The sequence below is a fragment of the Trichosurus vulpecula genome, chromosome 1, assembly GCF_011100635.1.
Source record: "Trichosurus vulpecula isolate mTriVul1 chromosome 1, mTriVul1.pri, whole genome shotgun sequence".
In the NCBI taxonomy this organism is placed as follows: domain Eukaryota; kingdom Metazoa; phylum Chordata; class Mammalia; order Diprotodontia; family Phalangeridae; genus Trichosurus; species Trichosurus vulpecula.
Genome location: NC_050573.1, coordinates 326,403,820 through 326,419,005, shown reverse-complemented (window position 1 = coordinate 326,419,005; position 15,186 = coordinate 326,403,820). Strand labels below are relative to the sequence as shown.

General features: G+C 38.9%; 1 pseudogene; it reads right to left on the bottom strand.

Annotated features, from left to right (window-relative positions):
- LOC118837865 overlaps positions 1 to 14,490 on the bottom strand; it is a 28,284-nt pseudogene extending 13,794 nt beyond the window's left edge.
- Positions 14,491 to 15,186: the final 696 nt, after the last annotated feature.

Below are 15,186 nucleotides of genomic sequence, written 5' to 3'. Positions count from 1 at the left end.
GAGGTAGAAATGAGTAAGGGGAGTATGCCAGGCAATGGGGACAGCCAGAGAAAATGTCAGAACGTAAGATAAATATTCTTGTTCATGGAACAGCAAGGAAGCCAATGTCACTGATTGAAGAGTATGTGGGTTTGGGGGAAGTATAGAATGTAAGATTGGAAAGGTGGAGGGGGCTAGGTTATGAAGGATTTTGAATGCCAAACAGAGAATTTTTCATTTGATCCTTCAGGTGATAGGGAGCTACTAATGTTTATTAAGTAGGAGGGAATACATGGCTACATCTAAATTTTGGAAAATCACCTTTGCAGATGAATGGACAATGAATTCAAGTGGAGAGAGACCTGTGGCACGTAGACCATTGTGATAATCCAAGAGTTACATGATAAGGACCTGCATTAGGGTGGTGGCCATGTTGCAAGAGAGACAGGGGAGTCTTTGAGTGATGTCGTAAAGGTGAAATAGGTCCTGGCAACACAGTGAAGATGGGAAAAGAGAGGTAGTGGAGAGTTGGGGCTGACACCTAGGTTGTGAACCTCAGGGATTGGGGAATAATGGTTGTCCCCTTGACAATAATAAGGAAATTTGGAAGACAGGAGAGTTTTGGTGAAAGATGATGAGTTTAGTTTTGGACATGTTGAGTTTAATCTGTCAACTGTATATTCAATTTGGGATATATCGAAGGCATTCAGAGATGTAAGTCTAGATACCAATAGAGAGGTAAGGGCTAGATAGATAGATTTAAGAATCAACAGTATAGTAATGATAATTTAATCTTTTAGAGCCAATGAGATCATCAGGTGAAGTAGTATAGAAGGAGGGGAGAAGAGGATCTAGGGCAGAGCCCTTTGAGACATCCTCTGTTAATGAGGTAAAATTCCAGCAAAAGAGATGAAGTTGTGGTCAGGCAGTTATGGGGAGACCCAAGACATCAAATGCTGTCCCAAATACCTAATGAGAAGTAAATTTCACAGTCATGTCTTGATTGAAGAAGAAAGATTAACACTAATTTGAAATATAGAGCTACCTCAGTGAACAAGTAATACATAACAAAGGAAATTGAGTTAATATGTCTGTGGTTGGTTTAAAATAATGCCACAAATTCCTTAAGACTCTCCCCTCGACCTTTATAAAAACACACACAATGCATGTGCATACACCCCCTCACCCCCCCAATAACAGGGATTCCACAAATTTAATGGAGAGATGTGCTCAGAAGGGTTGTTGTTGTCCTTAGTTCTTGAAGAGGACCATGATATCAGGGAGGTGATGTCATTACATGCAAATTAATTGGATTTAAATGAGGGAAAGCTGTGCAAAATCACCAGTCTTACTTTCTCATCTGGAAGCCATCTGGGTTCAGTGACAAGTCAGCTCTACATGCAGTGGGAGTCCTTGGCCTTTTTAAATTAAGGTCTTTAGCAGGTCTCAGTTTGACTGAGGCAAAGGCCATTCAGTGATTAAGGCTAGGTAAGCAATAAGGTAGAGAATGGCTCTTTACCTAGTTAAAAAAAACAATCAACCTGGGAGGGGAAGACCTTCAGACTTTTTTCCCCCCAAACAGAAACAATTGCTATTTGCATTCACTCAGCCAATCAGGGCCCAACTGATGACCAAGTTGGGCTTGGCCTGGGACCTATTGCTGGCCAATCAATAAGAGCGAGAGTGATTTGGGTTTAAAGTGTGGCCCTTAAGAAGAAAAGGTTTCAGTGATCAAAATCTACATTCCTTTAGGGAGACCACCCAAGGGTATGGGTATGATGCAGTCCTCAGGTAATATTAGTAGGCTGAAGACTGTGGGAGTAATCTCCAGAAGCTTTTGTTGAATCTACTTTTGGGGGGAAGTTATAAAGGAATGTCAATTTGAGTTAAATGGTTGGTGGGTGAGGTTACAAAGATGGATGATACCAGGGTCGTGTATTAGGAGGGCAGAGTTTATAATCTCAAAGAGGATCATATACATGTCTGAAAGGTTCGGAACCGCTGGATATAAGAAACTCTCAAAGTAGAAGGCAGAAAAATCAAAACATATATTTAGGCTCCACAGTAATCAACCCATGAACCAGCAACCCCATTTTGATATATTGATCAAAAGCTTCCAGGCCCAATAAGTACGCCTTGAAAGAGTAACCAGGAGGCTACAGAGAAGCATGATTGCATAAAGCAAAATCATGCTTCCCCCTCTATGGTAAAAAGATTACCCACTGGCCTGAAGTCCTTGTTCAGCTTCCTCCCGTAGGTCAGCTCTGCCACTGACAGCTCCTGCTTCGACTGTGGCCGTGGCTGTGGCTGTGGCCGTGGCCGTGGCCGTGGCTGTGGCTGTGGCCGTGGCCGTGGCTGTAGCAGTCTCTGGCTCCAACGGAAGCTGTTTTTAACCATCCAGCTTCTGCGGGGGTGTAAGGTACGCCAGGGAAAGCACAGGTTCTTTCAATCTGCTTAAGCAAGGTGAAGGGGTTGACCAGGAAAGCACAGGTTCTTTCCATCAGCTTAAGCAAGGTGAAGGGGTTGACCAGGAAAGCACAGGTTCTTTCCATCAGCTTAAGCAAGGGAAGCAAGGTGAAGGGGCTGACAAGCTTACTCCAGTCCAACATACAAACAGCATTCAGTTCAGGGGAAAAAGCCAAACTAGTCAAGGCCACTTGTTGACTAAGTGCTAAGGAGCCCATTTTTGGTTGCCAACACAGGTAGAGATACTAATTAAAATAATAGAGTTGAGACTCAAATGATGGAAGCTATCTGAGTAAAGGGAGAAGGTAATTACAAGACAAAAGCTTGATCTTTAGGCAAATTTCTTTGGAATGTAGGTGAAGGGGGAAGTTAAAAGGGTAAGGAGTTTAGACTCATTGCACCGGAGAGTATTAGCCTATGTCAGTCTTAAAAATAGGATTAAAATCAATTTTCAATTTTACACCCTGAAATAAAATTGAGAAAATGGACTTCTCTTTCTTCTTTGCAGAGGTTGAGGGGGCGAAATGTTTAAACGTTTCATATTTCATCAGATTAAGGGATATGTGGGTTAATTTTGCTGAACTGTTTAATTTTCTCTTTTTTATTTGCTATAAATGTTATCTCAGATAACATTAGAAGAGACAGATTATAAGGTGCAGTCTCAACTTCCTTTACTGTAAGCTTATTTTATAAAAAAATTTTGCCAAGAATCAGTCAAAATCACTGGCCTGTATTATGTGTATTCCATGGCTTTTCTTAAAAAAATATTAGGGCAGCCTTTATAAGAGTCCTGCATGACGTCTTACATTTTCCATGATCTTTCAAATGTCTTATGATGTCTCATTACACTTGTCTACCAGTTCTTACGGTACCTAAATATATTAATCATCTGGATCTGGTGACTTTGATGAGGGTACAGTCTTTGGGAACCCCCTTGAATCTGGAGTGATGAGGGTTGGGGTGAGAGGTGCCCGACATCCCAAAGTACCGACACACTGGGTCCTGCCGAAAGAATTCGACTCAAGCTTTCTCAGCCAAGGGAAAAGATAAAGTTTATTAAGAGTTAGCCAAATAAGCCTGCCCTGAGAGATCCCACCCCTTGCGACACCTGTAAGGAAAGAGGGCCAGATCAGTCTGAGCTAGATTGGATCAGACCGCCTTCATGGAGGCAAGATGGGGATTATATACACAAAGGTTGTGGGAGGTATTGAGGGGTGGTCTGGGGTGATCAGAGGAGGGGTCTAGGGAGGGACTTAAGGAGGAGTCTAAGGAGGAGCTTGAAGGGACTGGGATGAGGTCAGACTCCCCGGTGGTGGGGGAAATAGCTGAAGGCTATATGGAAATGACAAACCATAAAGCACTGGGGTAACAGAGCTAGGGTATAGATATTTTGATCAGGATTAAGGATGGGAAACCGGATTAAGGATGGGAAACCGGATTAATTGTGGGAGGTCATGGAGTGGGGAGACAAGATTAAGGGTGGGAAAAAGCTGGACAATAGAGGACTGGGCAAGGTAGGCATTTGGGCTTAATGGTTATAGCCTCAGGCCAAGGCCAGGTCGAGTGGGAAGATTCAAGGAGAGTTCAAGGGGTTCCCAGAGACTGTGCCCTCATCATTGAGTATAGTCTGTGGGAACCCCCTTGGGCCCCACCCTGAATCTTCCCACTTGATCTAGCTTTTCATGACCAAATAGACTAGCCTACCCTTCCATTGTTTGGTTACCTCTGGATTGCCTTCTGGCTGTTTCCCACCCTTGTTAGTGATCAAAATATCCCTACCCAAACTCTCTTATTGTCTGTCATCTCCAGGTGGCCTTCAGCTATTTCCCACCCTGGGGTCTGACCTCACCCCAGTCACCCGCAGTCCACTCTAAACCCCTCCTCTAGTCATCCCAGACTACTCAAGACCACCTTAGATCCCTCCTACAATCTTTGTGTATATAAGTCTCATCTTGCCTCCATGAAGGTGCTCAGATTCAATCTAGCTCAGACTGAATCTGGCCTGCTTGTGAAAACAAGCACCACAAAGGGTGGGATTTCTTAATCCAATCCAATATGGTAAACCATTAATAAACTTTGTCTTTTTCCTTGGCTGAGAAGGCTTGGGCCGAATTCTTTTGGCAAGACCCCGCTTGTCGGTATTTTGGGGTCTCAAGCACCCCTGAACCCCAAACCTCTTCAACTTGACCTCATTAAAAACAGCAGTGTGATCTTTTATGATACTAACACTTTTCTTAAATATTTAATCCCTGTTAGTCATACTCTTTCTGTTCCAGTCTAATGATCATTTTCCTTAGCAGAGGAAACAGGCAAAATGGGAAACAAATGTTTCCAACTTTGTTTTGTCAGCAGTTATTAATACCCAATAATATAAAGTTATTCTGACTCCACCCATTATTCCCAGTCCTGTTTGTAAATCAGTGTTGGGGGAAGCTTTGTTGAGAGAGTTGATGGGTCTGAAATGCAATGACCCATCCTCTTTGCTAATATGGGCCTATCCAAAATGTCTTCTCATTACAAAAATTATCAATAAAAGCTGGCTGTGTTGTACCAGAAGCGAGCGAGACATACCACAGAGTATAAGTTTTAAGTGGAGAATTTATTAGCTGGCGGCCATCGGGGCACGGCACCACAAATCAATGGCAAATGTGTTGGGGTGATAGCTTGGCTTATATAGGATATGGGGGTACAGAGTGGGGGGAAAAACAGGAACAAAGGTCCAGGCTGATCAAAAGATTCAATCAGGTTATAGTACTAGCGGGATAATCTCATCTACATTCCTTGGTGGAGTCAAGGAGTCCCAGGGATATCTCCCAGGAAGGGTCTGTCAAGTTATCTCTCAGTGGGATGGTCCTATCTATTGAGATTCCTTGGTGGAGTCATGGAGTCCCAGGGGGTTTGCTAAATGCCAAAGATATCTGAGTCCATTCTTTCTGGGGGGCTTGTCAGTAACTAGGGGTTACTCAGGGGTTCCTAATTTTCCTTGTATTACATTCCCCACTTTTTTTCTTCATGGGGGGTTTCAAATCCTTGAAAAAGGAACGACCTGATGGGGCATAGCAATAAAATTAGGAGGCCAACCAAAACGCTAAGCAGGGGTGACAATAAAAGGAACGCTAGGTCGTTGGCCCCAAGGGAAGGCCAGACCTAGTTAGAAGACTCAAGGAGAGTCCAAGGAGCCTCCCCAGGTATTGCACTCCAGAAATTTTTAAAAAATGGTATAAAACATCCCACATTTCCCAAAACATCCCACATTTCCCCCTTTTGGTCAAAGGCAAACTGAAAGTTTTGCCTAAAGACCAATTAAAGGTATGGAAAAAAAAACTCTATTTTCCACAGGGTGAAGTTTTAAAATCCCTATCTAGGTAGAGTCAGGTTTTCCCTTTTCTGTATTTGGACATCCCCAGGGATGGGCAGAAATTGTAAACTAATTGTAAGTAAGCAGAGGGAACATAATAAAAATTCAGGAAAAACAGTCTTGGGAACACAAGGACGCAGAAGGGAGAAAAGGCAGGTCTTTGCTCAGGTTCTGGTTCCGGATCCCATGAGAAAGCCGTCCACGTTTGGTGCTGTCCCTCTCAGGCTCTTGGAACCGCAGGGCGAGGCTCCTGTAGGCTCAGATGTCCACTCCTCACTCGGGGTTCCCAGAACACATGTAATTTGATGATCAAGAAAGAAACACAACATAGGTCCCAGCCATGCAGGGCTAGGTTCTGCCTCTCTGGTTCAGATCTAGAAATTCTCAGACAATTTTAACTTACTATGACTTACAGATACTTTACAAAGGGGATATATTTTCACTTGTACCATTATCTTATACAATTTTCTTGTATTAGCATCCAAATTTAAGATCTTATTACCAAAACACATTTATCAGCTCGAATTTCCAGAACTGATAAATTTTTAGAGCCAATCATACACATCCTTTTTCAAAATTCGCTATCCCTTCTTTTTATTAGACATTTATCACATTACATCTTTGCCTTATTTGCTTTGCCTAATCATTTTCCGGTTTCGGAGGATGTTATCCCTATGTTATTTCAATGTTTTATTTGGTCATGAACCTAAGTTAAAATTGTAAGCTATTCATACCTGTATCCTATTATAATAACTCAGAGATATTTCAGTATTCATCTATCTATTACCTAACAGATTTAGCATAGTGCTTACAAAACTTCTTGTTAATATAAATTTGCTATGAAAGAAATGAGGGACTATGTCATATATCTTAACAGAAGGAAAGAACTTACTTCCTTAGCTCTGTTTGATTCCAGGCACGAGTCATATCTGATAGCCAATCTTATAGTCACCAGGTGCTGAAAGCAGGGCTTAGGTGTAACCAGGTGGGGACTTTCCTTTTCAGAAAGGAAATAGCAGAGTTGGGAAATAAAGTCAGGAAGATCCTACCTAGGCTGTGACCAAGGTCGTCTTCACGACTGCTCCCAGGCAGATCCACCTTAAATTCTTAGCTTGTAACGCCTGCCATGCCATTACTGGCTTCATGTGACCTAGTCCTGTAATCAGAGCTTAAGACAATATTAAATTGTAGTCCCAAAAATCTTAAATAGCAAATAAATATCCTTCAGATAAGACTGCTCAAATTTTATTGAGCTAATAATTATCAAATCAAGCTACATGACTTTTCCATCTCCTAAATACTTCCTCACACTCATCTCCAACTTACTTCGACCTTCTGAAACTATCATTCTCTGGACAGGAGAGACTTAGCTAACTCCCATTTGTCCCCAAACTTTCTTATCTGCCTTTCCTATTTTCCCTCAACCTTAATTCACCTTTCCAAATCTCTCAAACCTAGTACTAAGTCTTCTTTACATTTCAACCATAAGACAAAACAACTCATAAGTTAGTACTTTCATTGTCATAACTGTGTATACTGGAATCCCATTCCAGCTTCTTAAACACACAAAGACACAAAAAAAGGGGATTTGTTTTTCGTGATAACTCATTCTAAAAAAAGGAAACACTTATTAAAAAGATCTGCCTTCTCATCTCCCCCTGAGGGTAGGTTCTTCTCCATCAGTTGGCAGACTTCACTAATTAAACTACCAGGCCAAACCCATCTCAAGTTTTAGTCTAATCTTATCAGTTTTTTTAAAGAAGCCAGGTTGGAGGCTTCTTGGCCCCTACCATCCTCTTATTGCTGCCCTTCTCCTTTCCTTCCCTTCTGACAGGTGGGCTAAGGTGAAATTCTTTTCTTCTTATCTAAACTAAGGGCAGGGAGGAGTAAGGAATTCAGACTGTCGTTTGGAACCTCCTTCCTCAAAAAAAACTTGAATAAGACATTGAATGGGCGCTTCTATAGATAAGCATCAGTTCTAGTAATTCTAATAAGGATTTTTTTTTTATCCAGATGTTAAAAGGCATGCTTGCTAAACTTTCCTGAACACAATTATTTAGAAGGTTTTAAAATGATAGACATCTCCCTTTTTCCTTAAAGCAAATTAACCCTTAAATGCTGGAATTCATTAACTAAGTTGGTGCCAAATGTCCTCACTCTCAAATATTGCACAGAATTCCTAGACATTACAAAGTTCCTTAATCAAAAAGTGTTATAATGGGAGGATACTTAATTTCTATAAATTACATACTCAATTAATTAGCCTTATCACAATAATAAGGTTTACCAGGACTTAAAAAAAGCTTTTTCCATAAGAATTCCTCTACACAGAAAACTCACACAATATTGATAAGAATTCATGACTAGATGGTTTCAAAAGTTCTTGTTTCAGTTAATAACCTCAATTTCTTAATTAACTACGATTCTTAATCTAACAACATCCAGATTATAAGAGAAATTATTCTCTAACAGCACAGGTAATGCGATGTTAACCAATTTGTATATAATAACTAACTTAGAAATAAGTATACCACAAGCAATTATCATGTATCTAAGACTTGAAACAGATTCCAATTAATTACCAATCTAGTGATCATAACTGAGTTGGATAAGCTAATCAAATCTGATTCATAACCACTAGTGGTAACATTTTAACTTCTAAGGCCCAATACTCTCTGCATTGTAAAAGATTACCACATTTTTCAATATTGCTGATACATCTGTTTGTCAAATTACACAATTTAGAAATGTACCAGTGCCCTAAACATTTTAGTGGCATTTTAAAACTTGAAACAACCCTTTTATCAATTTAGGTGATCGCATTTCTAAATCTCCTTGCACAGAGAATCTTTCATATCATTATTTGAAACTATAACTTTAAATCACCAGATATATTCTCATAATAGAAAACTTTTTCACACAGAAAGTCTGTTCTCACGGTTAAATATTAGTATTATTAATTATTTACTTGTTATAACCACATGTAACAGTTCCAAATTTTATCACATCCCTTTAAAACCCAATTCACATATATCAAAATCAGATTAAAATTGCTATAATATCATTTCTTACCACACAATGGTCTTCTCAAATTTCACAATCTAAGAGAATTTTTGGGAACACAATGCAAGTTTAAAATACAGAAACAATAATTTTCAGATGACATCTATTGCATTTCCAGATTTCCACATATAGAAATTATTTAGCTTATTACTTTTGGTATTATATATTAATGTATTAATATATAAATACGTGTATCACATATACTAATACATTAATATCCCAAATACACTTTATTTAGCTGTATATTCTTCAGCACCACTAACCACTACCTCTGGCCCAGGTATAGGAACTTTTGCCTGGCCATGAATGAATTTATGAAAGAAAGAGAAACTTAATTTTGCACCCACTTTTTCCAAGCTTCATCTTATACAAAAATGCCTAAAAGGATTTTTTTGGACTCCCAAGGAAGATAAGAGCAGGAAAAAATCCCTTTTAGTTTTCTAAAGGGCTCCTCCCTAGGTGGGGCCTGGCAGCCCCTTGAGGGCAAGGAGCCTACCCTTCCAAGCACTAACTAACCAGCCCTATTTCTTTACAAGTTTCCTTTAGCTTCAGCTCTGATAACCTTTCAATGTGGAGGGTGGGGGAAGGGTGAGGCCAGGAGCAGCACATGGCAGCCAAGAGGAGCACATGGACTCCTGACTAGACAGGTAATCTCAAGCTGCTATTCTACAACCCCCCTAAATTCCTTATACAGCTTTTCTATCTCTCTCTTTCACAAATTGTACCTTTAAACTTTACCACAAGGACGGGCTACAAAGGTACTCAGGGGCGCAGGACTGACTGTCAGCCTGTGAATTTCTATCCCTCTCCTCATTGCCCGGTGGGGAGGGCGATTTAAGTTTTTCGCTACAGTTCTCCTGCATTCTCTTCTAATCCGATCCGGGAGGAGAGGAGTTTGATTTAACTGCTCTAACTTTTACTGCAGCCCTAGTGAAAAGATCTCAATGATTGTAATTCAAGTAAAACTTCACCCCCTTGCTCACTCCCAAAAACCTCTTTTGTACTTGAATCTAGGGGAATCCGGGACTAAGACAAATGCTAGAGTCCCGCTGAAGACTTTAACGGAGGTTTTAGCCAGAAGGCATTCATTGGGAGGAGATTTTTTTTTTTTTAGCAAGAGTGAGCTCCTGGAATGACTTTACAATTTCAGGAGTTCTTTCTTCCCAAATTCAACTAACCAATTTCCAAACTTTTTAACAATTTAAAACCCAGAATTTGCCAAATTTTAACCCATTCCCCGTAGTTCCACGCTGACCAAACGGGAGCCACAAGGAAGGGAGTCTGTTTCCCTATTGACAGCCTGATATCTCTGGCTGCCTATGTTTCAGATTTTTTTTTTCAACAAAACATAGACATTTCACAATTAACACAGACACGCGAACAGAGACGAACTCAAAACACAACAAAATTCACGGTGTGGATCGAATTGAAGGCTAAGCAGGTCCCCTCAGAGGAAAGATTTCCTCCTCAAAGATACGACCCCCAATCTTTCTCACACCTCAACACAAAACAGAGAACCACACAGTGTGGGTGAAATCGAAGGCTAAACAAGTCCTCTCAGAGGAAAGATTTCCTCCTCAAGGATACGACCCCCAATCTCCCCACACCCAAAACACAAAACAGAAAACCAAATGGCATGAGCTGATTGAAGGCTAAACAAGTCCTCTCAGGGGAAAGATTTCCTCCTCAAGGTTTGGCCTCTCTAATTCCCTAGACTGCCTTCTCAAAAAGCATGCACATGCGTACAAGCCTCTGACCTCTCACCTGACCGACCTTGAGGCCTGGTCTCTGCGAAAGCTGGGGTGGGGGAGGGCAGGGAAGCACACCTTTAGTTCTGTGGAAACAAAACTCCTCCTCCCATTTCTTACACTAGGTGTTTCCTAGAACAATGAAGTCCTCCCCACAAGGCATTTGGGAGTGACAAAAACAAAAAATATAGTAACAAAAAAACTCATAAATGAATCTTATGTTGCTATATTGCATTTTAACGTTCGAGAAGTGAATACGATTATTTCTATGTATTTGTAACCTGGAGAAAAAAAAACCAACAACTTTATCTAATATTTTTCACTTATGTCTTTGGCCTTATCATTCCTTGGGGATAAAATGTGATTTTTCATTGAAGAGGAAAATTAAACAGCTAGACATGCATATCACCAACACAAGATGTTCAGAGAAACAATCACCGCTGGAATGGTCAATATTTAAAGTGTAGATGTAACTACAATGTGTTTGTTTTTAATTATTGTAGAGAATGTGGATGCAAACTGTTTATAGTAGATCAGTACTCTTAAAGAATCTGCCCCATTAGCTCGACACAAATGTTGTTTCAGCTGTCATAGAATAGATTATCTAAGTTGCCTGGGGGATGTGTCAGAGAGCTGGTGAGTCTCCTCTGTGTGCCCTTTGATGCTCTCTTCACTCTAGCAAGGAAGAACTTATTTGCATCCCTTCAAAGTTTATTAGTATTGAAATACTTCATATATATGTATATATGATATATAATAAATATATATGCATGCATACATATTCATTACATCTATATCTATATATATTCATTACATCTATTAATTTTCAAAGCCTATGTGCATTGGCAGAGGAAGGAGAGAAAAAGATGCAATATATTTGCGTTTAATGCCTTTTGGATGTTTTTTTCCTTATAATTCTCTCTTTTCTTTCCTTCCCCAGCTCCCCTCCCTATGGTTTGTGTACTCTCAGGGACTTAGCAAAATTAAATCCTATTAAATCTCTCTCACTCAGGAGGAAATGTGGAATATGAGTCCTGAAGTCCCCCCTATTTGATTGCATCTGATGTTAATTTTACATTCACACTGCAGTTCTCACAGCAGCAGCTGACATCCATGAGCTAAATGCTGTAAATGAGTTATACATGCACAAACACACAAATACTTCTTAATTTTTCTTTTAATCCTAAACCTTGAAAAGCCACATAAGAAAATATTTTCTGGCACTCGGGAGACTGATGGGCATAACAAGCTTTTCATGGGCTCCACAGTCAATCTGGGCAGTGTTTTACTAAAATAGTTGACTGCCATTTGAAACTCTTCATTTTCTACTCAGGGGCCTTCTATTTTGAGACTTTTAATGCCTTATTAATTACAAAAGGGTCTACAAATTGTGAAACCAGCATGCTTTCTATTGATGCCTCAGAAGTATTTTTTTCCTTCAGAAAAAGCTGACGACTTAAGAGCCAACCTCATGTGAAGAAAGCAATTGTCTGAAGAAAAGGACAGCTTAGGCACATGCTTGACCTACATTGACAAACTTGGCATCTTTTCTGGAATAAAATTTCATTTCTAAATGGTATACCCAGAAGGGCAGAGAAACTTTTGGCTCAGTCATCCATCTCCAAAATTTACTGCTGACTTTTTTTGATGCATATTTTATATGTTTTGTTAAACTACAAAATGATATTTGATTCTCTTCTTTTTGTGTCCAAGAAGTACATGAGGCTAACTATGCTGAGTTTATTCGCTTACCAAACTCTCCATGGGTAAACTTTAAATATACTTAAATATTTTCTTTACATAACCATGAAAGCTCTGAATTTTAATGGAAATTTTAAACCCATTTTAGGGTTAGATTCATTTAAAATATTTTCAAAAATTTATTTGTATTTTACCATCAAGTCAATCATATGCTGTTATATATGTTATATTTATTAATATATTTATATTATATTATATATGTGTATATATACAAATATCTATATCTACACGTTTGTATATACACACTCATGCATACACACAGAGTGCCTAAAAATGCTTTACTATGCTAAATGTTATTTAACTCACTTGACATACTATAGAGGGACAACAAACATATAATTGCAATACCTGTGATATATTTCAGTGGTAGAAGCAAAATTATTAATATTATTCATTCAACAAACATTTACTGAAGACTGCTATGTGTAACATATTGGGATAAACTTTCAGAGTTACTAAAATAAATAACATTACATCTTGACGATCAAAAACTTATGATCTTTCAAGATGAAGTAGGAATGAATCTGTGATTTCACAGACATACAGAAACTCCTTCTCCCAATGTAGAGGGCCACCTTCTGGCCCTCTTCTAATCTTGGAGAGCTCCCTCCAACATTAAAAAGTCAAGTCACTTGCCCAGGGTCACAAAGCCATTACTTGTCAAAAGCAGTGCTTCGACCCAGGTATTCCTAGCTCCAAGCTTGCTCTCTAACCATAACATCTTTCATAATCTACTAGCTTCTATATTATTAATTCAAACTTAAGTTATGCTCTTTATTTCACATCCTGGGAAAGGTTATAGTTACCAGTCATTGACATAACTAGAAAAAAATTAATTTCGTTTTATGTTAATGATGAATAAAAATTCCTTGAAAGGAAACACATTTTCAGAATACTTTTCCTTTAATCTACAGCTCAGATTAGTGTTACACACCAGAGTAATGATACAGGAATTAAGACCAGCAAAAGCTGAAGTGATACTTCTGTAACATTTCTCCACTCCCACCCCCAGTGGCTTCCAACTTAACATCTTTCTGGATTTCCAACACTTTTTGAGCTTTAGAATGTGTTTACTGCAATATGATCTAACCTCAATTGGGCCCTCACTGTAACAAGGTAGTTATTTTATTCTTTCCTCATAAATCCTGTTCATTGTTTCCCGTCGCTGCTATTCCAAAACTTTTCTGTCCTCAAGATCCTCTTTCTTTCCACCAGCCATCAAGAGCTCCTTTGTCACCCATTCTCCACAATTAGTTTTATATTTTCCTCTTTCCCCTTTTTCCAGATGAAACTTTTGATAGAATTTTAAGGGTTTGCAGAGCCCTGCACCTATTTTATCTCTTTTGATGTTTATTGAATCTCCTCTTTCAAAGATAAACAGTGACTCTACTATTAATAAATCGTTTTTCCTTTTCTCAGGCCCAATCTTTTGGTACTTCTCTGAACCTTTTACAAAACTAATCTCCTCCTTGATATTCTTTCCCTTCCCTTTACTCCGATGCAATGATAATAATATTAACAACTATAATAATGATGGCAAGAATTTATATAGAGCTTTAACGATTGCAAAGCACTACAGATGTGCTGTCTCTTTTGATTTTCTCTGTTGCTTCTGCTCCTAGTGCCTGTAGCATTCCTCACAGTCTCCCTCACTGCTTCTTCTTCCTCCCTCCTCTTCCAAGTAGATGTCCCTCAAGTAAGGGTTTTATGGAGCGATTGTGACCCATAGAGAAAAATTGTTATATAATTACTGTGAACATTTATAATTTGGAAAATGGCAAAAGCTACAAATCAGAGATTGATTTATTTTGGTGACTGGACCAGGAGTTACCAAATAGTGGCCTACAGGTCATAGGATACATAAACAGGAAACCATGATCTGTGGGATACAGTTTGCTGAACCTTCATCTAGATTTAAGTGATGGAGATAACTATTAATGATGCAGATGAAACTTAAAAGTATGTGCTATACATTACTTTTCTTTACAGAGAACTGTTGGTGGTTAAGCATTTACCAGCATTCTGCTGCCACTCAAGACTGTTGTTGATCTCCCATTCTTCATTGACATTGTCTTCCTTAGACATCTCATCTGATCTCAGGGGTTCGAATATCATCTCTATTCACATGACTCTCAGTTTTACATATCCAGTTCCAAACACAGAAGTGAACAACTGACTTGTGTTTCTTTTTCTTTCTTTTTTTTATTGGGCATTCTAGCTAAGTGTCTTATCAGTATCTCAAATTGAACAGGATAAAAAAAAATGAACTCATCTTCTTCCTTTTTAAATATGGCCCTTTTCCCAAATTCCATATTTCTGTTCAGGTTGTCTTTATATCCTCCTAATTACCTAACATTTAAATGGAATTCATTTCTGATTCTTCTTTCATCTATATTCCCCTACATGCATAGTCAATTGGCACCTAAGCTGTTTTGATTCAAGTTGACAATATCATTCACTCTTGCCTCCTAATCTCCAGTCATGCAGTAATCACCCTATTTTTAGCCACAAATAACCTGGAATATTACACTAACATCCTAACTAATTCTCTGTCTCCAATCACATTGTTTTCCTAGTGTAGCTTTCTTATAGCTGTAAAAATAAACTTCCTAATGCTCTATCTAATGTGTTCCTTTTAATATCCTTTCCATGACAAAATACAGATTCCTCAGTCTGACATTATAACTCTGCATATCTTCTTTCGCTATGGGTTTCTAAACTTGTTTTTTTCATATTTCTATACTCAAAGAGCAATGCATTATGTAGAACTTAAACTGATAACTCTACCTTGTTTACCTCCTGCTATTTCCA